The sequence below is a fragment of the Typopeltis vanoorti genome, chromosome 16 (assembly GCF_054136105.1).
Source record: "Typopeltis vanoorti isolate ZY-2024b chromosome 16, IOZ_Tvanoo_1.0, whole genome shotgun sequence".
In the NCBI taxonomy this organism is placed as follows: domain Eukaryota; kingdom Metazoa; phylum Arthropoda; class Arachnida; order Uropygi; family Thelyphonidae; genus Typopeltis; species Typopeltis vanoorti.
The window spans coordinates 44224905-44252464 of NC_143564.1; the positions used below are offsets into that span (position 1 = coordinate 44224905).

Genomic DNA, 27560 nt, shown 5'->3' on the forward strand with positions numbered 1-27560 from the left:
AGAACTTAACATAAGCAGAAGTGAGAGGGGTAACTAATAATTTCGTCTTATGAAAAGGAATTGTGAATTTAAAAGAACAACAACAACAAAAAGTACCACAGCCTGAGTTCTAACGCAATTCAAATAACGTACATATGTCTATAATAATAATAATTATTATTATTATTACGGGCGACTCCAAGGAGTCCTTAGACTCATCGAGAAAGACCCTAAACATCATGTCAAGAACATCTATTCAACACCACACAGTATCTACCATAATTTGCCTTGAACTCATTCACAGTCATGGCACCCATTACAGACTCTGGCAACTTATTTCACTCATTCACCACTCTCCAAGTAAAAAACCTAGTTCTAACACCCTTGCTAAAAACACTCTTACCCCCGTTTCCAAGGATGGCCCCCTAGTCCTCCTACAACCAGTCCTGTTCTGAAAAACATTCTCCGAATTAAACCTATAGAAACCCTTCAGTAATATGAATGTCTCAATCAATCATTCCTTTTCTGCCTATCAACCAATTTCTGCAATCCACAAATCTTCAAACTGTTATTATAAGGTTCATTCCCTAGAACTATTATCATCTTGGTCACTCGTCTCTGGATCCTCTCCACTTCCTCCCCATCAAGAAGAAACCCTGGTGCCCATAACTGGGCACAGTAGTCCAGATGGGGGTCTTATCAAGGCTAGATACAGAGGAACAATAACTTGCTTGTCTCTGCTCGTCAAAGTATTCTTCACTAACCAAGTGATTTGATAAGCTGATTTAGCCACTTTTTGCAGTGTTCCCCCTAAACTTCAACTCCCTATCCCCACCAACACTCCCAAATCCCTGGCTTCGTCAATCTCCTGGAGTACAGTTCCACCAATGTGATACCCTGCTGCTAATCTTTTCACCCCAAAATGCATAACCTTACACTTTGCCACATTAAATTGACATTCATTCACCTTAGCCCCATCCTCCAAACTATCCAAATCATCCTGCAAAATTTTGACATCCTGTGCACTCATTATTGCTCTACCTAACTTTGCATCATCAGCAAACAAATGAACAGTACCTCTCAGATCCTTTCCTATATCATTAATGAACAAATTAAATAGTGGTCTAAGAACAGAACCCTGTGGCGCACCACTAGTCACAGGCCGTCTTGTGGACTATACTCCTGAATAAACCACTCTCTGATATCTCTCCATCAACCACCCACCTATCCATCTAACCAACCCTATATCCATTCCCATATGCTGTAGTTTAATGATTAGAATTCCATGTGGTATTCTGTCAAAGGCCTTAGCAAGGTCGAGTAGAATCACTGTAAACCCATTACCCTTATTCAGTTCAGCCGTCGCTGTGTTATAAAACGTAAGCAAGTTACTGAGGCATGATCTACCGTTCACAAAACCATGCTGTCCCCCATACAGTATCCCATTTTCATCTATAAAATCCTGTATTTTCCTCTTGACTATTTTCTCCAAGACCTCGACAACGATTCCTGATATGCTGATCGATCGGTAATTTACAACAGCAGTCTTTGAACCTCCTTTATGCAGTGGAACTATTTTCCACTCTTTCTACCCCCGCGGGACCAATATAATATACTATTATAGCATATGATGGTCGTGTGTTCCCTAGCCGATCTGCGAGACATAAAACACCAGTTTCCGGAGATAAAGATCCTACTACCGTTGTGCAAGATCAGGAAATTACCCTTTAATTGAATATATTTTTATAGTTACGGCGAGTATCGAACTCAAGTATTTTCTGATCGTAGAGCGCAATGTCATGTTGTTCTGTCTGCCCGATGGCAAGGATAATACATACCTGCATAGTGTTATTAAGACAGAGAGAGACCTCCAGGCAGTCAGAGACTTCATAAAATTGCTTAAATAAAAGTGTTGAAACCTTTTCGGCTGGATTCGCATTTAAAATTATATTAAATCATTATTAAGAAGATTTTAAGAATAAAGAATATTTTAAGTATTGTTTAAATTGTAATCTTGATCGGCTCCTTTTAATTATTCAAAATAATTTCGATGTACAAGAATTATATATTTACCCTCCTCGATATATGGTTATCCCTCTCCCCATAAATGGATTCGCACCACTTCCGCTGTATTATTGGACTAGTAAATATTATCGAAAAACAATCTGAGCATGCGTTTGTAATGTAAGCGTGCTTTGTTAGTACAAATAATATAGTATTAAGAATTCCTTTATAACTGGCTGATGTTAAATACCTAGGCATATACATATATATTATTCCTGTTATTATTAAATGTTACAGTTTGAGCTGCATAGCTGAATCAGAATTTTGTTTCCTGCATATTTGTAAGAAATTCCTGACACACGAGTTGGCTAGTATCAAATGATGGTACGTACGATCTGTTTCGGTTTTATTTTTAGTTGAATTATTTTTTATAGCTCACTGCGTTTCATTAGAATATTTTTTTATTATAACTAAATATGACCATGTAACTAGTTTGCGTTATAATTCAGTATAAACATCTAAATATTCGCCATTATAGGTTTCTTGGAACCTAGGAAGAATTATTAATGTAGAAAACAGACTTATTGAACTTTATTATTAGATTAGTGATTTTCTGAAGAATTAAAGATATAAAATTAATTTTTCGTCTTTATATCATTATAGTCATCCTCGGCAAATGTTGCATGCGTTCTATTTAATCACGGGCTGCTGCAGTTACTGCTGAAACATTTAAACGTGTAGAAAAAAGGGGAGTGGTTGAATCTTATAAATACAATTAATAAGTTGAAGGCATATGAAGCTGGATGTTGTATCAAATGACATGGCCCAGTTTTTTTTTTTTTTTTTTTTTTTCTGTTGTAATTAGAAATAACATACTAGTAGCAGAATTATGAAGGTAACTTATGTTCTTATATTTTTAAATCCTTGTATGTTTTTTCTTGTGGTTATATCAGTTGCTTTGGTATCGTTTTTGTTTTGGATGTTTATCAGAACTTTCCAGAACCCCCCCCCCATATATTTTATGTCCTAAATGGCTCTCTCTTGTGCTTTTCTTTTTCTGTTTCACAGTATTTTAATAATGCGATAATACACCATTTTACTATTTGTACATGAAAGATATGACTTTTGCATTGATCTATCCCCATGGATCTAGCTCTCATTGATGATAACTTTGGTAGGTGTTATGGCTAGTCTGAATGGTGACCCTTCCCATGATGCATGACTGTATGCACATTTGAAAGGAAGTATGCTACTAAGGGATACTAAGGTAATTGAGGAAAAGTCAACAATTTCTATATGTATACATATGCAAGCAGCCTAGTTGTGAGAATACTTCATGTGCAAACTCTGTTTGCATAAGCTTGGATTAAAACAAGAATATAATTTCTTATCTATTATAATTTGTTCTTTTATTCCTTGCTCTCCTCTTACATGAATTCAGTTTGAGAATGATGTGGACAATTTCAGGACACTGGCAGTATCTTAAAAAAAAAATTTGGCTGAGCATCAGCAGAAGCAGTTAATAGTATTCACTGGTCCTTTCTGCACAATCTTTTAGAGATGAACATAAAACTAGCTTGGACTTGTTTGAAGATTTTGAGAAAAGTTTTATGTTTTCTTCTCTGCTGTAATTTCATTAACCAAATGCAAAATGTTGCGTTATGAGTATTAATGTGACATAATAAAATCTATTTGGTGCAAATACGTTGTGTGTATTGGTCCAAAATTTTATTGAAAAGGAATAAGAATAGTAAATTCAAACACAGAAAGAAAGAAAACATTTTGCACAAACAGAATATTTAATCTTTATTATTCCTCTAATTATAGAACTGACAAATGACATCAGTCATTGTCCAGGAGAAAAAAGTAAATGTTTTCTTCAGCTAAACTTCAATATTATGATGAAAACTTTTTTTTTTTTTTAAGTTTAATTTCTGTTTACTTTTTTTTTTTTTTTTTTTGGGCAAATGAACTATCTCTTCAATGTGCACATAGTGGATATTAGATTAAAATACTATCATTTTGCTCTTAAAAACACATTTCATTTATTTATAATATAAGTTAACTTGACTTCTCTGTCATCTCTTTACAGTACAACTGCAAACTCATCAAACCTGCTTCTACTTTTCCTCATTCATTCCATCCCTCTGGAACAGCCTTTCTCATGATGTGTTTCCCAACATGATCTGTTTTCTGGCCTGGTTGGCTGAGTGGTTAGTGTATCCTCTCTCTAGCCAGAAGGCTGTGGGTTCAAATCCCGCTGTGGGTATGGATGTTTGTAATTGTCTGTGAAAATATTGATGGTGATGGTGGGCAGTAGATGGCATTGGTGTAGATGATGACATTAGTTGTGGTTGGGTGTAGTTGGTGGAAATACGGAATAGGTGCCCTCCCTCAATGAGTTTTTGGACTCAGTGGATGTGTGATGTAATAATAATAATTTATCACAACTTTAGTAGAAGATAGTACATAAGGTTTTCCTACTCAGTAAAAGTAAATAAACATTCACATATTTTTATTTATATATTTTTAAGGTAAAAACGAACATTAATATGTTGCTGGTAAAATGTTATGTTAATAGTTTTTTTCTAATTTTTTGTAAATATTTTAGATCAGTGTTTTGGTATATTGCTGCACTTGATTCAGTACATGGTTCTCATATGTCACTTTTTGTGAAGCACATATCCTAACGGACATATATTTTGTTTAGAGGACAAATTTATGTCTTAGGATGCTGTAGTTAGTTTTTTTTTTGGGGGGGGGGATTTCTCCAACCTTAGTGTCAGCAAAAAACTATCAATTTATCAATCAAATTTTTTTCTAATCTGTCACTCTGTCATTTTCATTGTAAGTTCATTTTTATAAACCAAAATTAATTTTTTGTGTTATTTTATTTGAATTGAACATCTGAATTCATCACCTGGCTTTGTGTTGTCACCATGTTATGTAAGACTATGTCAGCCTGGCTGGTCGAGTGGTTAGCATATCCGCTCCCTAGCCAAAAGGCTGCAGGTTGGAATCCCGCCGCGGGCATCGATGTTTGTGATTGTCTGTGGAAATACCAGTGGTTGTGGTCGGCGATAGATGCGATGGTGTAGTTGCAGTCAGTTGGTGGATTGTGAAGTAGCAGAGACAGAGTGTAGAGTAGATGCCCTTCCTCGATTAGTCTTTGGACTCCTTGGAGGTGACAAATAATAATAATAAATAATTTGTTGTTTCAAGGATACTTGCGACATAAGACTGAATGATATAATCACGTAATCACAAGAAAGATATTTATTTAACCAAATATTTCGGTCTGGAAATAGCAGACCATCGTCAGTGGTATTACAAGAACAGTTTAAAAAATACAAGCTAGAATACTAACAATAGATCGTTAAAATTAGAACACGCCGCGTGATGTTATATCACTAAGTATGAAACGGAATATTTTGAAGTAGAAACATGATTGAATTTGCTATTAAAAAAAAAAATTAACTAATGAGTAATCTTGATTAGACTTTCCCAGATTTTTGATATAGATATACAGTCATTACGATTCAGGTTGGGGCGATGGAGCAAGGCCTCCACGCTTTCCTTGAACAAACGTTCGAACCTATAACGGGATTTATGTAAGAGGCGAGTCCTGGACCAAAGGATGCTGTGGTCAGTTTCAATCCCATGTTGAGCCAATCCAGACTTTTTCAGGTTTGTTGTGAAGAATGGATGATTGATGTTCTTGGATTCTTTTTTCAAGAGAACGCCCAGTTTGTCCAAAATAAGAGAGATCACAATTGCACAGAATTTGATAAACTCCAGGAAGAGATAAAGTTGACCGTTTGTCTTTAGGAGAAGGAAAATGAGAAGACAATTTGTTAATAGGTGAATACGTAGTTGTTAAATCATATTTCTTTAAAATTCTTGCGATAGGTTCTGAAATACCGGAGATATAAGGAATAGGCAATCGACGTATTGAAACTTTGTTGTTTTGTGGAGGATTATAAGAATTGAGAAGACGTTGAGTACTTTTTTCAGAAAAGCCATTGAGTTTCATGTGTTGTTGGATAGTAGAAAGTTCTTTCTGTAGAAAATCAAAAGTAGAACATTTAGTTTTGGCTCTTCTGATGAGGCATTTTATAATACCTGTTTTTTGACATGGATGATAGGCTGATTCTTTAAGAATATAACGACCTATGAATGTTGGTTTCCTGTATACTGTAGTTGTAAGAATATTTGAAGGTGATCGGATGAGGAGAACGTCTAAAAAAGATAACTGGTTGTTTTCTTCCAATTCCATAGTAAACTTTATGCGATGATGCAAGGAATTAATACTGTTTAAAAAGGAAGGTAAAGCGTTTTTGCTGTGAGCCCAAATAGTAAATATGTCATCTATATATCTTACCCAAAAGAGGCGAGTCCTGGACCATCCTTTGGTCCAGGACTCGCCTCTTACATAGATCCTGTTATAGGTTCGAACGTTTGTTCAAGGAAAGCGTGGAGGCCTTGCTCCATCACCCCAACCTGAATCGTAATGACTGTATATCTATATCAAAAATCTGGGAAAGTCTAATCAAGATTACTCATTAATTAATTTTTTTTTATAGCAAATTCAATCATGTTTCTACTTCAAAATATTCCGTTTCATACTTAGTGATATAACATCACGCGCCGTGTTCTAATTTTAACGATCTATTGTTAGTATTCTAGCTTGTATTTATTAAACTGTTCTTGTAATACCACTGACGATGGTCTGCTATTTCCAGACCGAAATATTTGGCTAAATAAATATCTTTCTTGTGATTACGTGATTATATCATTCAATAATAAATAATAATAAGACTTCAAGATGTAATAATAATGTATTTGCCAACTTGCAGAGTGGTAATAAATGCTACTAGAGACTGTAATCCAATGTGAAAGACTATAAGATAAAACTGGACAACTTACTGTAATGGTAATTATTAGATAACAAATTTATGAGTATTTTACCATTATTCATGAAGTTAGAAGACTTATTGCTGGAGTCCCACATTAACCATTCTTCACATAATAATTGTTGTCTCTTTCCTAAACTCATTCACTGTCAAAGCTCACATCCACCTCTGGCAATCCATTGCAATCATTCATCACTCTTCTAGCAAAAAATCTAGTCCTCAGACCTTCACTAACCACAGTCTTGCACAACTTTCAAGAACAACCCCTAATTCCACATCCTACTCATCATCTATTAAAAATTTTGTTCATATTAGCATTATCACAATTGTGATAGGAAACATTTCAGACTTGCCACCAGCTTCGGTATTCATATTTGGATTCTTTCTACCACCAAATCATTCTTAAGAAACCTAAGTGACCAAATCTGTTTACAAGCAGTCAAGATGCAGTTGTATCATGTCCTTTATAACGAGAGTTAATAACTTCCCTTTTTCTGGTTGTCAATTTCAATAACTGAGTAATCATTTCGGCTATTTTGCAAACTTCTGCAACATGTCCTGTGAACTTCAACTCTGTTCACTATCACTCCCAAATCCCTAGCCTCATCAATTTTCTGCAGTCAAGTATCACAGTAATAAGTCACTCATTATTCTAATCCAGAGCATTTTAGTAATAAGGTGAGACACCTTTTTGAGATCTCTAGTCCAGAGTATTTTAGTAATAAGGTGTGACACCTTTTGACTACTTGGGTATGGAAATATGACTTCTGCATTACTTCACCTTTGGTATCACTTCTGGGTGTGGCTCCCACTGATAAGACCTCAATAAAGGCCAAAACTGGTCTAGCTAGTGGCTCTTTACGTAATGCATAGCATTATACATGTCTGTAAGGATATGTGCGTTTGCATTATGGGATACTAAGGCAATTGATGTGAAGTCATTTGCTTCTATATACAAGTTACCCAGTCGTGAAGTTACTTCATGTGCAGACTTTTATATGCTTACACTTGGATAAAGGATGAAACCAAGAATATAATTTCTTGGCATCTTCAATTTATAGTACCAACAAGTGAAAAAAAAACAAAAAAAACTTTCAAGGTCTGCACTCATTGTGCTGATCTACTGATGTGTGGCATCCACATCTTTCTCCCCCCCCCTTCCTAGCAGCTACCAACTGTATATTTTTTCCTGTTGGCCTTAATCTTGTATCAGATGGTCTCAAGTGAATCATCTCTTTCAGACCTATAATCTTCCTTAATCTGTATTTTTTGTTGGTTAAATTCTTCAGTTATCATTAATAATATTTGGTGGATTAAATGGTAGAGATGGAGAGTTGTAGAGTAGGTGCCCTCCCTCGATGAGTCTTTGGACTACTTGGAGGCATCACATAATAATAATAATATACCCTTCTTTCTAGTCTCTCTATCTCCTTGAACATATAATACCCTTTACATTCTATGTCATAACTAAATTATCTTCTGGTAATTAGTTTACGAAATTAAATTATCTTCTGTCAACCAGGTTTCCCTGAGATAATTTTTGGCCAAGTCTTATTGACCAATCCCAAAACCTTTCATTTATATCTGCTGCTGCTGGCATTTTGAACATGTATTTTGACATCCTATTCTACCTACATTTACCCATGCACTCACCTACCCATTCAGATTCAAAACCTGAGAAACTGCACTTGGCATTGCATTATCATTTGAGCATTTCTGTACTTGCACTCATTTGTCCCATGAGTGGCTAGACCCTACTTGACCTCATTTTCTCTCCCCCCCCCTTCCCAATCACATCTCATTTCTCAGTTCTTCTTCTCAATTCTTCTTATCATACTGTGGCACCAGACTTGCAGTCTCTCACTCATACTTATCAAATGTTCAAAAGAAAACAACACAAAGCTCTGGCCAATAATTTGTCATTTTAATTATATTGATGAAAAGTACTAAAAATGGGTAATGAATTTTGTTCTTTTTTACATCTATTCATTGTTTTAGGGTTATCTCTCAGTTGCTAACATGGATTCAATGTCAGAATTAACAGTTTAACAGTTTTTATTATTCACATCACGTATACAAATTATACATATTATACTATTCAACTTGTATAATTATGACAATATTTCACAATATTACAAAATAAAATTTAAATATTACTATCATATTCTGTTTGTACTAACACTTATTTTGGCTATTATTTTATTATAGTTAATAAAACGTTTTCTCATGTATGCAAGTAGAATATAATATATTTCGAATGGTTTCATAGTTATGATAAGTAACTGGTTTAGAGTAATGTAAGTTAGTTAATGCAAATATGTGTAACCAAGGGCCATAGCCATACTGGTTACTAGAAAAGTAATTAGCTCAAAACAGACACTAAGAGTGCTGGGACCGCATCTAAGAGGGCTCCCTTACCAGTTATAATAATGTACATGTTGATATTTTAATACCTAATTGAATGAACCAATTTATAAATCAATACCTTAATTGGTTATGATATATGAGTTATGATATATGATAATTGCTAACTCATTGTAAAATTGATAACTTTATTTAGTGGGAGTGGGATTGTTGGTGGATAGGGAGTTGAAGTTTAGGGGGCACATCACAAAAGTGGCTAAATCAGCTCATCAAATCACTTGGTTGCTGAAAAATACTTTAACAAGCAGAGCAAACACAGACATATTACTAAGCTTTGACATCTCTTCATTGTTTACCAATATTCCCTTAATTGATACATTAACACTCTTAAAAAATGTTTTTCCTTCTTACATCCTAGATCTCTTTTCCTTTGCCATTAATTCTGGTTATTTTTTTTAGAAGAACAAAATCTACAAGCAGATAAAGGGAACTGCTATGGGTTCCTCCTCTTGCCAATTTTTATATGGAAGAATTTGAAAAATGAGCCATAGACTCAGCCCCTCTCAAACCTTCTATCTGGCTAAGATATGTAGACAATATGTTCTCTATTTGGCCTCATGGCCCAGACACATTAGACTCTTTCCTCAGTCACCTCAACAGCCTACATCCAAGAATCCAGTTTACAATGGAAAAGGAAAAGAACAATTGTTTATCCTTCCTAGACACCTTAGTTACATGCCTTCCCAACGGTACACTTTCCTTCACTGTATATAGAAAACTCGCACACACACATGCAGGCAAATACATACACAAACTCTCCCACCACCATCCTGCTCAACAATATTATTATTATTATTAAACAAGACCTCATGGAGTCAAAGACTCATCTAGGAGGTCCTTTTATCTCACACACATCTCATCATACCGGGTCTTAAACACATTCAAACTCCTTGCAGACACCACACTCTCAGGCAAGGCATTCCAATCATTCACAACTCTGCACAAAAAAAACCTGCCTCTCACTCCCCTACTCACACCCTCTTTATACAGTTTCCAGGTATGACCTCTGGTTCTCCCCTGATCTCCCACTATTCTCTGTAGAACTTCTCCACCATTGATCCTATAACAACCCCTTACCAACTTGTAGGTCTCTATCATATCTCCCCTCTTCCTTCTCTCCACTAGACTCTGCAAATTACATCTTTTCAATCTTTCCTCATACTCGACATTCCAGAGGTCAGAAACTACCTTAGTCAGTCGCCTTTGGACCCTTTCCAACATCTCTTCATCCTTCTGAAAACCAGGTGACCAAATCTGGGCACAATAGTCCATGTGTAGCCTAATCAAAGCCTTATACAATGGAACAAGAATCTCCCTACTTCTACACGTCAGTGTCCTCCTCATCATTCCCAGAAGTCTTTGTGTTGTCTTCACAATTTTGGCGATGTGTCCCCTAAATTTTAGATCCTTATCCACTATCACTCCCAGATCTCTTATTTCCTCTACTTCCAACAATATATTCTCACCAAGCATAAATTCTGCATCCCATCTTTGTTTTCCAATTTTTAAAACCTTACATTTGGCAACATTGAACTCGCATCCCCATTTGCTTGCCCAATCACTCAATTTATTCAAGTCTTCTTGCAAGGCCACAACATCTTCACTACTCTTTATGGTTCGTCCCAACTTTGCATCATCTGCAAACAACTGAATATCTCCATTCAAATCTTCGCCTATATCATTAATATACAAGTTAAATAGTAATGGCCCTAAAACAGATCCCTGAGGCACTCCACTAGTAACTTTCCTTTTCCTGGATATTGCACCCCCATACACAACTTGTTGATACCTATCAGATAGCCAGTCTCCAATCCAATGCACTAATCTAATATCCAACCCCATCTGCTCTAGTTTGACTGTCAACTTATCATGAGGTACTCTATCAAAAGCTTTTGCAAAATCCAAGTATATTACTGTGTATCCTTCTCCTCTGTCCAAGGAAGCAGTCACTTTATTGTAATAAGTAAGTAGATTACTAAAACACGACCTCCCTTTAGCAAATCCATGCTGTCCATCAAAGATTATACCATTGTTGTCAACCCAACTCTGGATCCTAGTTCTCACAAGCTTCTCCAACAATTTAACCACAACACCTGACACACAGATAGGCCTATAGTTTGATGCTTGAGTTCGATCACCTCCTTTATGAAGTGGCACAATCTTGCCCTCCTTCCACTCTTTAGGGACTTGACCAAGTGCAAGACTCGTATTAATAAAATACGTCAAGGCAGGTGTCAACTCTCTGGCACATTCCTTCAGAATATGCGGTGATATATTATCAAGTCCCACAGCCTTATTTACATCTAGTTTACTCAACTCCCCAAACACCTCTTGCTCACTTACAGTCAGTCTCTCCTCCCCATCATCAACTGCTCTTAATCTCTCCATGAAGTCACATTCACAAGATTGAAAGATCTTTATGAACTGCTCATTAAGTATCTCCACCACACATTCTGCAACAGCTGTCTTTATACCATTTCCTCCAATCAATGTCATCCTTCCATAATCATTCTTTCTTTTGCTGGCTACATATCGAAAGAACTCCTTAGGATTCTTTTTAGCTTCATTAGCTAACTGCTGTTCATACCTCTCTTTAGCTACTCTCACCAACCAAGTCACTCTCCTTGCCTGGTCTTTGTAGAACTCATGAAATTGGTTACTTCCACTTCTCTTATGCTGCCTCCACAATGCCCTTTTTCTCTGTATTGTATGCTTAATCTCTTTATTCATCCATCTCACACCTAACTTATTTAACCTTCTCACCCGTGGTATACATTTAGACATTGCATCCACTAAATATTTTTTGAAAATCCCCCAAGCTGCATTGATCTCTTTTCCAGCTAACTCCTCATTCCATGCTACACCTGCAAGCTGTCTCCTGAGCTCTTCATAATCACCCCCCTTGTAGTTCCACATATACCCTTTTTTCACAGGGGTCCTTGCACTGCTGGCAACCACCCAAGTAATCACCTCATGGTCACTTTCACCAATTGGTGGATGATTTGATACCTCATTGATAATTACATCCTCCGATGAGATGACCAAATCCAAGACCCTTAATCCTCTTGTGCCCTCTGTTACATACTGTCTGAGGTAGTTATCCCTCAAAAACTCAAGAAACTCATTTTCTTTACTTCCAGTTGCTATCTCTTCATTCCAGTCTATATTGCCATAATTAAAATCACCCATAATGATCACCCTTTTCTTATTTGCTTGGCTTATTTGACTATACATTTCACTATCACCACCATCCACATTACCAAGTCTATAACAACATCCCACCAAGTATTTGATTCTATTCACCTCTATCTCACACCATACTGCCTCAAAACCACTGGCCCCATTTCCCTCTTGCATCTCTACCTTGTATGGACATAACTCTTTCTCTATCATCAATAGCACTCCCCCTCCCTTTTTACCCCTTCTATCCTCACAAAACACATCATACCTTTCCATCTCTATTCCTGTCAGGATGTCATCCTCATCTAACCATGTCTCACTTATTCCGACAATCTCTGGGTGCACAGACGCAATTAGTGCAACCATTTCATCCGCCTTGTTTCTTATACTTCTAGCATTGGTATACAAACACAACTCATTTCTGGATCTACAGCTCGTTCCACTGATACCACTCACTCGATGTGATCTCTCCATGCTGGACTGGGGCCATTTCCCTTTCTGCTTCTTCATTTTAGAACCCTCTGCAATTCCATCTGTTTCCTTTTGATCCCTGATCATCCCATTACCTTCCTGCCTACACATTCTCTCACCTCCTCTTGGAGCATCCACCTTTCTCACGCTGTGTATCCCTGTCCACCCTGATCCTCGCCGTTTCCCTGCTCCTCTTGCACACCCATTCTCTCATTTTCTATACTCATACCACTCACTTCCACATTCATTTCCACTCCTTCAATCTCTCCTGTCTTACTCTCCAGCTCTTCCACATCACTCCCCTCTCGATCTGATTCATTCTCTCTATTCACTTCTCTACCTTCCAGCAGCAGTCTCTCCAAGCGACTCACACCATAACCACTCAAATGCAGTCCATCGCTCCCATACAGCTCACTTCGTCCCTCAAACTCATTCCACACATTAACAAACTGTACTCCCATCTCCTCACACATTTCAGCCAGAATATCATTCATAATCCTTGCTCTCCGCCTCATTTCACCACAATCATACCTAGGCAACACACTGACCACCCTTCCTGTCACACTATTCTCCTTTATCTTTCCAAGCAGTCTCCTGACATTCATTTTGACATGCTCTTTGTTCTCTCTCAAATCATTCGTACCAATTAATACAATTAACTCTTTTGCTCGTTCCCGCCTCATATTCAATGCCTCAATCACTCTACTCATTTTACCGCCTGGAAAACATACCTTGTGCATTTTATCCTCTAGCACACCTTTAATAATGGAGTCGCCATACAACGCCACTCGCTCATCTTTTGTTATCTCTTTCATGCCATCATGATTTATTTTAATAGTTTTGACCTGAATTCTCTTAATTTCATTCCGCATCCATTTCATTTCTTGCTTCATCCAATCCAATTCACCTTCTGAACCTCGCGACACATTCACTCTATCATTAAATCTTTCTAACTTTCTAACTCTCGACCCCCTTTTCTCACTTTCCCTCTCATTCAACCTTCTTTGTTTCCGTACTTTCGGTCCAACATACGTCCAACTTTCACTATCATTCTTCTCACTTTCACATATCTTTCTTTGTTTCCGTACTTTCGGACTAACATGCGTCCAACTTTCGCTATCATTCTTCTCACTTTTACTGTCATTCATCTTTCTTTGGTTCAGTACTTTCGTTCCAACATGCGTCCAACTTTCGCCATCAGTCATTCTTTTTTCACTATCATTCATTCTTTTGATTTTTTTTACTTGCGATTTCTGCACCACGCCATTTCTACTTTCATTCGTTCTCTCAATTTCGTTTCTTTCTGGCTCACTTTCTTCCCTTTTAACATCCGTTACGGTTGTCAAATTGCTCTTTTTCTTTTTTCCTGATTTTTTAACCTTTTTTCGCCCGTCTTTCTCGCCATCCTCTTTCAAACGTGCACTCGTGACACAATCTGTACTAGCACTTTCTGTCATCAACTTCATATTCGCATTCATCAATTCCTCGTTCAGGTCACATTTCGCACACACCCTTCTTCCATCCGCACTAAACATCCACAAATCATTTATATAGTCGAAGGAATACATATAACAGACCTCACACTTAACGAACCGACCGAAATCCAAATTAAAATCATGGAATGACAATGCCGCCGCCATTTTTTTTTCTCTGCAGGTTACTAGGTCTAATATTAACGTTTTCGTATTTAGTTTAAGCAAGAAAAAAAAAACCCACACTAATAATATCGGTAGCGTACAACGTTTACAGCCGCTCTTACTTAAACAATTACGCATATATACTTAATTATTCCTAGTAAAACTTATCTGAATCAGGAGCTCTTCAAAACACGTTCGTAGCGCTTGACCCACTAGCGCCCCCTCTTTGTTCCAGTGGAAATGCCCTTACAACTGAGTTTGACCACATACACAACATTTTCCTCTCCTATGGCTACAGTGATCACAATATTAAAAAAAAATAATGGTCCTCCCCTCTCCTCGGTCTTCTCTTCAGAAAGAGTTTAGAAATGCCATCACCATGCCCTACATCTGTGGCACATCAGAAAAAATAGCCAAGATTTTAAAAAAGTACAACCTACACACAGTATTTAAGCCTCACTGCAAACTTGCTACCTTTATCTGCTCTACAAAAGATCAGCTCTCTCCTCTCTCAGTGCATGGAGTCTATAAAGTACCCTGTTCATGTAAACTGGTGTACTTTGGACAGACAAGCAGATCAGCCACTATCTGCCTAGAGGAACATAAGTCATACATCTGCAAACACAACTATGGTCAGTCAGTTACCTGAGACATGGTCAGGCTTGGCTGACCATGTCTTGGATACAACCCACAGGATCTCATGGGGAAAAAACCACCATGCTCCTCCACAGCAAATTCAAGAAAGAGAGACTATTCTTAGAATCAGCAGCAGCTCTCAGGAACCAACCAAATCTCAACAAATATGGTTGCATTAAGCTTCCTAAGATTTAGGAAACGCTTATCACCAGAGGTGCCACTTTACATTCCAGGCCACCTACAACCGCCCTTAGAGGGCACTCCACCTAGATGGGACTTTAGTGTCACCCATGTGGTTGGGCTTAGTATTGTGTGTTATTTGTTTTTGATGTTATATTAATTTTTTTTAATCCCTGTAGATGTCTCATTTACTGAGATGGAATATATAGGAAGTATTAAATTCTGTTTTAATCCTTTCTGAGTGCTGTATACAATCTATTGAGCCTCCAATATGATGTTCATCTGTATCGAGCCTTGATAAGACCCCATCTAGACTACTAGGTCCAGATATGGGCACCAGGGTTTCTTCTTGATGGGGAGGAGGTGGAGAGGATCCAGAGACCAGTGACCAAGATGATAGCAGGTCTGTGGAATGAACCTTATGAGAATAGGTTGAAGATTTGTGGGTTGCAAAAATTGGTTGATAGGCGGAAAAGGGGTGATATGATCGAGACATTCAAATTACTGAAGAGTTTCTATAAGATATTTTTCAGAATAGGACTGGTGGTGGGAGGACTAGGGGCCATACATGGAAGCTGGGCAAGAATGTGGTTAGCAAGGGTGTCAGAGCTAGGTTTTTAACTTGGAGAGTGGTGAATGAGTGGAATAAGCTGCCAGAGTCTGTTGTGGGTGCTATGACTGTGAATGAGTTCAAGGCAAGGTATGATAGATACTGTGTGAATGTCAAATAGTTGTTCTTGACATGATGTTAGGGCCTCCCTCGATGAGTCTGTCGACTCCTTGTTTCCCGAAATAATAATAATAATAATAATAATAATTTACCTGGGTTGTGGCTATCCATATGCATACTTCTGTGAGGGAAGGATATATGTGGAATTACAGTGCCAGTGATTATGACAAACTTAGGCGACAGCTCATCGTAATCACAATAGCATGGAATGAGGTGTTGAGTGGTAAGGAAATAAATGCTGCTTAAGAAATACATAACAGCATCAATATGTGAATCTATTCTGAAGGCCCAAAAGGCTGAATAAAGTAAGTGTAAAATGGATGAATGAGGGACTTAAGCATGAAATCTGGAAGAAGGTACTTTGGAGGCAGTACAATATGAATAATGGTAATAATCAGTTATGTGAAGAATATAAAGAACAAGCCAGGAGAATGACTCCATTGGTAAGATAAAGAAAAGTGCAGTGTGAGCAGAAATAGGCAAATCAGGCAAAGAAAAACCCTAGAGTTTTTTAGATGTGTGGCAATTAGAAGGAAGAATGATTATGTTAAGATAATGGATGAAAATGGTAGAATGATAACTTCTGCAAAAAAACATTTGTTGAGTATTCAGGGATCAATTTATAAATGTGTTTCATCCTCATTAAGGTGAAATCATGAGAAACTTAAGTGTAGAGAACGTAACACAGGATGGCTTAATTGTGACTGAGTAGAAAGTATTTGAGGAAATAAATAACCTTTATGTCAATAAGTCAATAGAATCATTTTATGGGAATGTTCCAGGGAATTGGTAATAGCATTGGCATGCCTGTTTAATAAGTTTTACAACAGCACAGGTTCCAAGGGAGTCAAAAGAAGATAAAATTGCAGCAATGCATAAAGGTGATATGGCTGTGGCTGCAAATTATAGGCCAATCTGTATACCTGGAGTTGTGTTGTGAGGGTGCTAGAGATTCGTGACAAGTAAGATATAGAAATGGGTTGGTAACAGCATATTCTCTCTGGTTATCAGCATGGGTTTGTTAAAGGGCGATCATGCTTTACTAATTTATGTCTAAGGTGACAAATACCTTAGACAGGAGAGATGTATATTCAATGGTGTACTTGGATTTTGCAAAAGCTTTTGATAGATTACCACATGACAAGCTGTTAAATAAATTGAAACAGATGGGATTGGATAACTGACTTCTGAGTTGGATCAGTGACTTTCTCTCAGATAGGTAGAATGTTGTATATAGGGTTGCAGTATCTTGAAAGAGGAAGGTCACTAGTGGTGTGCAGCAGGGTTGGTTTTGGAACCATTGTTGTTAAATTTGTATTTCAATGATATTGGGATGAGTATAAGTTGTGATATGCAGATGATGCAAAATTAGGGAGAGCAATGCAGAGTCCAGCAGATTTATTTATTTGTATGGCATAAATAACAAAACATGCAGTACAATACACTGTCATTTTAAAAACCAATAAAATTAAAAGGCATTTAAAAAACCAATAAAATTAAAAGATTATATCCAGATTAGTCAAATAGTTCATAGCTTTGGAAGTAGCACTTAGAAAGTCCGATTTGTCTGAATATGCTCTGGGACTCCTGGAGTAGCCCGTGGTAATAATAATAATAATAATAACATTGGGTCACAATATGGTCCATAGTTTGTCTTTGAGCACCAATGTGAGGACAGTCATTTACCCCATTTAAAAAGCATGTCTGCACATATGCCATGACCAGTTTGTATTCTATTAAGCTGAGTCCAGAATTTTCGTGGAAGGTTTGAGCAAGCATCAAAACTATCTTGTAATTTGTTGAGGCAAAATTTTGTAATGTCATCTGTCTTGCTTTCCCACTGTTCTTGCCACTTTTGGCTTCAGGTAAAAGTTAGATTGTAGTAGTTGTTGGACTAATTGTAGTGGTGGATGTCTCTATCTCAATCATTGTACACTTAAGTCTGGGAGATCTGGATTTTTTTTATACTCCTGTAAGAGTGCTGCGCAGACTGGATGGAACAATGTTGCTAAGAGCCAGAAACCAGCATGTGGGCGTTGATTTAATTGTGCTAGAAATCAGTCTCATTGTATTATTTAGTTGGTTATCAACAAGTTTGACGTGTGGTATTTAGCCACACCAGTGAGCAGTATTTGGCAACAGAGAAAAATAGTCTGAGAGCTCTAATCCGTAGATTATTGGCTGTTGCTCCCCATGTTGTGCCTATTAGTTTTTGTATTATGTTGTTACAGGTTCTTAACTTAGCAGAAACGTTTGCTTATAAGAGAGTATGTGGTCCAAGGTCACACCCAAATATTTTGGAAACTTATTGTGTCGTAGTAAGCATCCTTCAAAGCAGATATGCAAAGTGACATTTGTTGTGTGATTATTAAGGTGAAAGCTTAATACTTCTGTTTTATCTGGATTGAGCTGGAGCCTCCATTTTTTGTAAATTCACCTATTCTTTTCAGATCTTTTGTAAGTACTTCTTCAGCCTGACTCATGTTTTTGTGTTGAATGGCAATTACAGTGTCATCAGCATAACAGAACTTGCATGAGATGGTGGCAGGTAAGTTGTATGTGTATAGATTATAAAGTAAGGGTGCCAATACTGACCCTTGTGGAAGACCATTAAGTTTTTGTTGTCAGGGCATTTTATTTCCTAATATAACTTGAAAGAAACGTTCCGTCAGCATGGAAGAAATTAAGTGTGCAGTTTGTTTACATGGGACAATACTGAGAAATTTGTATATAAGACCTTCACACATGCTGTATCATAGGATGTTATTTTCTTACAGGAGGACTTGAATGGATTGCATGAATGGGCAGGTAAGTGGAACTGTCAGTTCGGTGTTGTAAAGTGTAAGGTTTTGAAATTTGGTAAGCAATAATGGGATGCAAAGTGGGGAGATGAGAGATCTGGGAGTGGTGGTGAACAAGAACCTGAAATTCAGGGGCCACATTGCACAAGTTGTGAAGACATCACATGAGATAATGGCAGTGATGTGAAGGACCCTGACATGCAGAAATAGAGGTTATGATGGCATTGTATAAGGCCTCGATCAAACCTCATATGAATTATTGTGCATAGATTTGGTTTTCATGGTGATGAGGATGTATTGGAAAGAGTCCAGAGAAGATACAAAGGTTGTCAGTGATCTATGGAATGTGGAGTACGAGGACAGATTGACTAAATGTCAATTGCCTTGTGAATAGGAGGAAAGAGAGGATATGATTGAGACATATAAGCTACTCTTGGGTTGTTATCGGGTTGACATGGAAGAGATTTTTCATAGAATGGGAGGGGGGGTTAGAACAAGAGGTCATCTCTGGAAACTGTATAAAGAGGGTATGAGCAGAGGGGTGAGGAGCATGTTCTTTGTCTGGAGAGTGATTGGTGAGTGAAATGCATTGTCTGAGTGTATTGTGAATATAGGCACATTGAATCAGTTTAAGTCACGGTTGGATGAGCATGTGCCTCCCACAATGAATGTCTACTCCATTGAGATCATATGTTAATAATAATCTTTATTATATGTGCAACTCCATGGAGTCCTTATGCAAGTGAGGCACTAACATTATGCTAAGCACTATCCAACATTTGTGCAATATCTATTATACTTTGCTTTAAACTCATTCACAGACAAGTCCCAGTGGAACTGATGGATTCAGACATAAACGAAGCTGCTGTGATCAGGTTCTGTCACTCACCACATATAAGAGATAGGCTGCCAACAATGCCTGAAAACAGCTGTAGCTTTTGTAGATCTTACCACAGCTTATGATACAGTCTGGAGGCATGGCGCAAGTTGCTCCGTGCAGTCCCAGGCAGAACAATAGCAAAACTAATCGATAACATGTTAAGCAACTGCCTGTTCCAAGTGTGTATGGACGAGAAAAAAAAGTAAACAAAGAACACTTGATTACCACAAGGGTCAATCCTGGCTTCCCTACTTTTTAACTTATACATCGCAGATTTATCTAATACAGCCTCTAGGAAGTTTTGCTGTGCTGATGACATTTCTCTAGCCACTAGATACACCAATTTTACTATAATGGAAGATACACTGACAAATGACCTTGCAGTCCTAGATGAATACTTCAGCAAATGGAGATTATGTCCAAATCCTAGCAAAACAGAAGTTTCATGCTTCCACCTGAACAATAACCAGACTAACAAATAACTCATGGTCTACTTCAACCACAAACTGCCATGCTACAACAGATTCTCGAAATATCTAGGTGTCCTCATTTACTCTGTAGCTGAATACTGCTCTCCCATATGGCTGAACAGCATCCATGTGTATTTGGTTGATGCTCAGCTTAACACCACTATGCACCTTATTTCTGGAACTGTAAAATCAACCCCAACCTACTGGCTCCCAGTGCTAAGCAACATCCCACCTCCATACATCTGCAGATCCAACTTTCTTCTACATGAATACAGCAAAATCATGGAAATCCAAAATCTTTCAATCCACGAAGACATCCCACCACTGGAAATAAGCAGGCTAAAGTGAAGGCACCCTCCAATCTTAACAGCAAAAAATCTTGCAGACAAATTTCAACATGAAGGAGAAGTGGAAAGAGTCCTGGTGTAACACTTTAACAGGGGTCTTCCATGAATTAGTGGACTCAACACAGATGCCTTCGGGTTTTGATCTACCTTGGAAAACTTGGTCTACCCTTAACCGAATCCGCGCCAATCATGGCAGATGAGCAGACCACCTTTACAAATGGGGCATGATTGCCTCACCCAGGTGTGACTATGGATCACCCCACCAGACAATTTATCATATTATAACAGAATGTGCCCAACGTGTATACAGTGGAAACCTGTCAGACTTCATCCCTACTACACCAAGTGTAGTTGACTGGATAATCAACATAGACATACAGTTGCAGCCTATTCTTAAGTGTCGCTTTTATGACTGTATTATGTCTTATTATTGTACATATGTCTATCACTTTGTCCATGTATATTAAGAATTAATGTAATGTAATACATTTAGGAAAATTATGGAGACAACTACTGTGTTTGAGTAAAAACTTTAGTTTAATATAAACCAAAATTCTGATACTGTGTAAGCCTAAAAGAAAGGATAATGTAACTTTTTATGTGTGAGCCATATGCTAAATAAATAAATAACAGACAAGGCACCCACAACAGACTCGCAGAGCAAAAAAATCTAGTCTATACACCCTTGTTAATTACACTTGTGCTCGGTTTCCAAGAATGGCCCCTAGTTTTCCCATCACAAGACCTGTTTGTAAAAATTTCCTCTGTGTTGATCTTGTAGAAACTCTTCAGTTTGTGTGTCTCAATCATATTACCCATTTTTCATCTCAGCTAATTTCTCTAATCCACAAATTTTCAAGCTATCCTCATAAGGTGCATTTTATAAACTTGCTACCATCTTGCTCACTTGCCTCTGGATCTTCTTCGATTCTTCCCCTTCCCATGAAACCCAGGTAAATAGATCTGTGCTCAGTAGTCGAAATGGAGTCTTACCAAGGTTCTATAAAGAGGTATAATAACCTGCCTATCTTTGCTCTTCAGGGGTTCTTCAGTAACTAAGTTATCTGATGAGCTGTTTCAGCCACTTTGCAATATGCCTTCTAAACTTCAGCTCCCTGTCCTCTAACACCCCAAATTCCTGGCTTCATCAATTTCCTGGAGTACTTTTCCATCAATATGATACACAGCTGGTGATCTTTTTATCTCAAAATACATAACCTTACACTTTGCCACATTAAACTGACATTTGTTGTTTTTATCCATACTGCTAGTTTATTTCAAATAGTTTATTTAAAATATTTAAAAAAATTTTAATATTTTTATTGACTGTTGCGCTACCAAAGTTTGTATAATCAGCAAACAACTGAATATTTTCTCTCAGATCATTTCCTATATTCATACAAATTACATGGCCCAAGAACTCTGCAGCATGCTACTAGTCACAGGCCTTCTAATAGACTCCTGTTTGGTCTCTCCAACTGCACTCTTATCCACTTCAAATTTATATTCATTCTCATGTGCTGCAATTAATTGATAAGAATTCTATGCAGTATCACTGTAAACTACTTCTTTTATGCAACTCAGTTGGCGTATTATAAAAGTTGAACAAGTTACTGAGGCATAACCTACCCTTCACAAAATCATGTCTCCCCCCCCCCCCCCCGTGCAGTATTCCATTCCTATATTTTACTGTAAACCAACTTCTCTAATACCATGACTCCTGAGATGCTGATCAGTCAGTAATTTGCTACCTCAGACTTGGAGCCTCCTTTATGCGATGGAACTATTTCTCCATCTTTCCAACCTCCTTAGAAGCAACCCAGAGCTGAGACTTAAACAGTTCGGTCAAAAGCATTGCCAATTCTCAATACACTTTCTTGTAAAGATCAAGCTGGTATACCATCTAATCTCATAGCTGTATTCACATCAAGGTTCTGTAATATCCTATGCACCTCCAGTTCATTTACTTCTATTTCCATATAAGCCTTTGACTTCCTTGTTATTACTACTTCTCCACTTGGATGATATATTCTTGCAAAGTATTTACTTAGTAATTCAAGTATTTTGTATGATTCAGTTAACTGCCTACTATTAGCATTCATTAACATTATTATGCCATAAATATTCTTTCTTTTTCTTGCAATATACCAAAAGAATTCCTTCAGATTATCTTTAGGCTGCACTGCTCATTTCCTCTCATTCCGATTTTGCCTTTCTTACCAAATTCCTCCTTTCTGGTCTGCATTTTATTGCTCATTGTGCCTGCTGGTTACCTTTCTCTTTTGAATTCCTTCCACAATTTTTTATATTTTTTTTTGTAGTCCTTGCTTATTGAAGATATTCAGCCATTGAACTCCCACTTGATTTATCCTACTAACTCTAGATATGCAGTCTGCAATTACTTCCTCAAACACTCCTTTACCACATTCCATGCACTATCATGGACAGTGGTAAAGGAGTGTTTGAGTGGAAATAATAGCCACTTCCCAGGTCAAGACCATGTTCTCATTCTCACTAGTTGGTGGCAATGTGGTTATTTTGGTTACAGAAAAATTCTCTGAGAGTTAGGAAATCTAGCACTCTGAAATCCCTAGTACTTGCCAGCCTGGTTAGTCGAGCAGTTAGTCTATCTGCTCTCCAACCAATAGACTGCAGATTTTGAATGTCACTGTGGTCATGGATGTTTGTGATTCTCTTTAGGTGGGAGATGAATTTGATTACCCATGCAAGACCACCACCACCCAGCTTGTTTGGAGGCCTGAAGTGGCTTGAGAAAGATCTTTGTTTGATCTTTAGAGCAGGGTTTCTGGACCAGATAAGAAAAATACAGAAAAAACATGAAATAAAAAAAAAAATAAATAAATAAAAAGTAATGTATATATTTAAATCCTTAACCCACCCACAGTACAAATATACTATAGTCCTCATAGTGAAGAATTTATGGAGACACAACACACACTTTAAAATAATTATTTTACTTATTATTAAGAAAGTAATATTCGATGTTTCGACTTCTGTATTGAGGTCATCATCAGAAAAACATACATATGTTCAGGATACAAGCTATATGACACTACACTATACTGTACAAAAGTGAGATGAATCTAAATGTTTGTTAATCATTTACCCTAAAAATTAAAAGAAAGAATATACTACGGGTTCATAAATCTTTCTTGGGTGGGAGCTACATAAAAATTAAAAAAATTCTATTTCATTCCTTTTGTGTCTTCTTTATTCCATCCCATAATTGAAGTCCCCATTAAAAATTAACTGCTCTCCACCCATTGAGCTTATTTGTTGATGCATACTATCCACATCATCCTTCCAAATTTTAAGACTTCATTAGTTTGGAAAACTAATTGCACCGTCTATTACCTTTTTTTGAAAGTTTTTGTACCTTGGTTCTATTATACATTAGAGATACCAAGAAATTATATACAGGTATCCCTTGCTTAATGCAATTAATTAATCCCTTGATGTTACCGTGTATATCAAAATCGCATTAATCGAATCTAATAATCAATGGTAAAAATTACAAGTCGTCCATGATTGATTACTGTATTAATAATTTGTTTTATATGGTACTCTTTTAGGAAAGATAAAAAATGAATGCAAAGTAAATGTTTAATAAATGCTTGTACCTACATTAGTTACTGCAATTTTTTTATCAAAAAAAAGTTATCAAGAGTCATTTGAACAGTTTTAGTTTTTTTCTTATCAGCATAAATTCTACAATAACAAGCAAAATGACTCTAGACCTCTGCAAATAAGCATTCTTCGATTAACATCTGGATCCATATTCATTATTTGCTGCTTAAGTGATTCTAAACTGCGAAATATTTCATCCAATTCTTTGATTGTTATCTCCTTTGGAACTTCATCTTCACATTCCATTTGTTTGTTGTCTTCGTATGTGCGTTGTTGTTCAATTTCAAGAAGATTGTTGTTGCTGAAATCTTGAATCCAATAATTCTTTAACATATCTTCTGCATCAACACCATCAAAATCAAGGTCTTCACCAAATGCAATGATTTCTTTAGCCGTGTTGTTCACAGGATTTTGAAAATAACCTAAGTCATTAGCGCATTCTGGCAAATTTCTGACTATGCAGTTTTGAATTGAAGAAGGTACAGGAAGATGGGTTGTTGTTAAATCAGGTGGGAGACAGGTGCTAATTCTCTCCATTGTTATTTGTCATCTACATGGATGAAGGAAAGTAGCGCTAAACCTGATCTCAGAATTGAAGATGTTAATCTTAGCTCTTTACATTATGCAGTTGATGTTATACTTCTAATTAAAACCAGTACAAGTCTGCAGGATTTCCTGACTAATAATAAATTTGGTATGAAAGTCTGCAATAAAAAGACAAAGACAATGAAAATAAGTGAGAAACATTGAAAACATCCACTCTATTCTAAAGGAAGAACTTATGGACCAAGTAAAACATTTCACCTATTTATGCACAACGTTTAATGAAGGTCACTGAAATATGAAAATAGACAACAGAATTATCAAAGCTGGTATGGTAGGAAGCGAAATGAATAACTTTATATGGAATAAGAGAAAAATTAGTCAAAACACTGAACTAGCTATGTACAAGACAGTGTTCAGACCAATTTTTACTTACAGATTTGAGAGCTAAATTAGAAATAAAACATTGTCAGAGATTGGAGGCCACAGATATGAAAATTCTGAGAAAGAGTATGGACAACAGAGGCATCAATAGCAGTATCATATTAAAAATGAAGATAATGGAAAAAACTTGACATTGTTAGAATTCAGGAATGTGTTAGCAGAACAAATCTCGGGTTTTATAATCACTGTAACAACATGGAAGAGGGGAAGGTTAGCAAAAACAATTTTTTTTTCTAGGATAGCAGAAAAAAAAGAGCCAAATCTAGATGAATGGATACAGCAAAAAGTGCTTTGGAGGACAGAAATATATGATCTGAAAATACTGGAGCTCTAGAGTCTAAAGAATCATCGTTCATGACCCAAACTAACTGTTATACACAGAAAACCTACCATATCTCTTCTTAAACTCATTCACTGTCAGGGAAGTCGCAACTAATTCCAGCAATCCATTCTACTCATTCACCACTCTCCATGCAAAAAATCTGGTCGGTATACAACATTGTTAACCACAGTCTTACACAAGTTCCACATATGTCCCCCTAGTTCTCTATTTGTCATATATTAAAAAAAATTGCATCAATTTTATAAATACCCTTTACCATATTAAAAGATTCTATCATTTTTTTTTTTTTTATGTTGGGCCCATATACAGGAGGTTGGTTGGTCAACATATGGTATGTTAGTACCATATATGGGTGGTGGGTTGCGAAAGGAGAAACTTGTTTACATTTGATTTGAACTCCTGTATGTTGTATTCCTTGGGAAATACGTCTGCAGGAAGACTGTTCCACAGTACTGCAGTAGCAGGGATGAATGAGGAGGAAAAGAAGCTTGTTCTGTGGGTTTCGAGTTGTACTGTGAAAGGATGTTGGGTTGCAGCTGTATGTGTTCCAATGGGCTTAGTACAGGGTAGGGGAATTTGCTGTTTCGGATGAGCATTTTCCATGGAAATATATATAAAATATACAGATTGCAGAGACCAAGCATCTATGTGAAAGTGAGGGAAGTGAGTTGGTTAGGGATGGGTCATTTATTAGTCTAATTGCTCTCCTCTATATTGAGTCAGGCATTTTGATGGGGCTTTTTGGAGCCCCACTCCAGATGTGAGAGCAGTATTCGACAGCTGGGCGGATTTGTGACTTGTATAGTGTTAACAGTTGTTTAGAGGTGAAGTAGTATCTTGAACGAAAGAGAAATCCTAGTTTTTTGGAAGCTGAGGATGCAATGGTTGTGATGTGTTTATGCCAGGAGAGGCTTGATGTCAAAGTAATTCCAAGAAGAGAAATTTCATCTTGTCTGAGAATTTGGGTGTTATCGAAATGGTTCTTTTTTGTGAGAAATAAGACAGAACTGGGTTTTACTAGCATTGAAGTTGACAAGGTTATCTGAGCCCATATTGGCAGATGGCTTGGAGGTCAGAATTAAGGGCAATGGTGGTTGATGTTCTGTGGGTTGAGGTGAGTTGTGTAGAGTCGGGTTTGTCAAATGAAAGGGAGGAATGTTATGTGCTGTCATCTGCATGTAGAAAAATGTAGAAATGTTGTAGAATTGCATCTTACAACATTCTACAAATAATGTAGAATGTTGTAAGATGGTGATAAAAAGTTGATAACAGTAGTGACATTGAGATTAGATTGCATACTAAAAGTCATCCACTTCTAGATTGTGGAAATTTCTTAAAGTATGAAATGTAATTAGTTATTTTCTAACATTAAGGCTGATTTACAGTCTGTTAGACACATTGAGTATTAGCACAACATTTTTGATATTTTCTATAGGATGAACTACTTAAAGCAGACTATGATTGAAACACTACTGCTTTTGATATTACGTTATGAAGAAGGAAAGTCTCGACATAAAATTGTGTGAATAAAAGTTAAAGTGTGATAGAATATATAATAAAACAGTACAAAAATTAAATCAAATTTGCAACAAAATAAAAATGAGCAAGCAGAAGAGTTTGAACAAGCATCACAAGAGGTTCATTCTACATCAAGTAAATATAGATCCAAAGAAAAGTTCCCCAGCCTCTTCCTGCAGATGTGGAAAAATATCTACACAAAAGTTCACCTGGAAAATATTAGAAAAGTATTAAGGAAATAAACAATTACCATAGACAATTGGTGAGGGAAAAGCATACAGAAATAGGTAGACAGACAAGCTATACTCTGCAAGGAACAGCATGGGTTTACTAAAGGGAGGTCATGTTTTAACAATGTGCTCATATTTTATAACAATGTTACTTCTGAGTTGGGTAAAGGAGGAATAGATAC

The 27560-nt window shown here is 36.9% G+C and overlaps 1 protein-coding gene across 4 annotated transcripts in view; it reads left to right on the forward strand.

Annotated features, from left to right (window-relative positions):
* The first annotated feature begins 2105 nt into the window (after positions 1-2105).
* Positions 2106-27560, forward strand: part of LOC150097982 (MBT domain-containing protein 1-like) — a 469576-nt gene continuing 444121 nt past the window's right edge. For all 4 annotated transcript variants that reach the window (XM_090406078.1, XM_090406077.1, XM_090406080.1 and 1 more), the window contains exon 1: positions 2106-2367. The gene's annotated coding sequence lies outside the window, so the exon portion shown is untranslated. The remainder of the gene's footprint in view (positions 2368-27560) is intronic.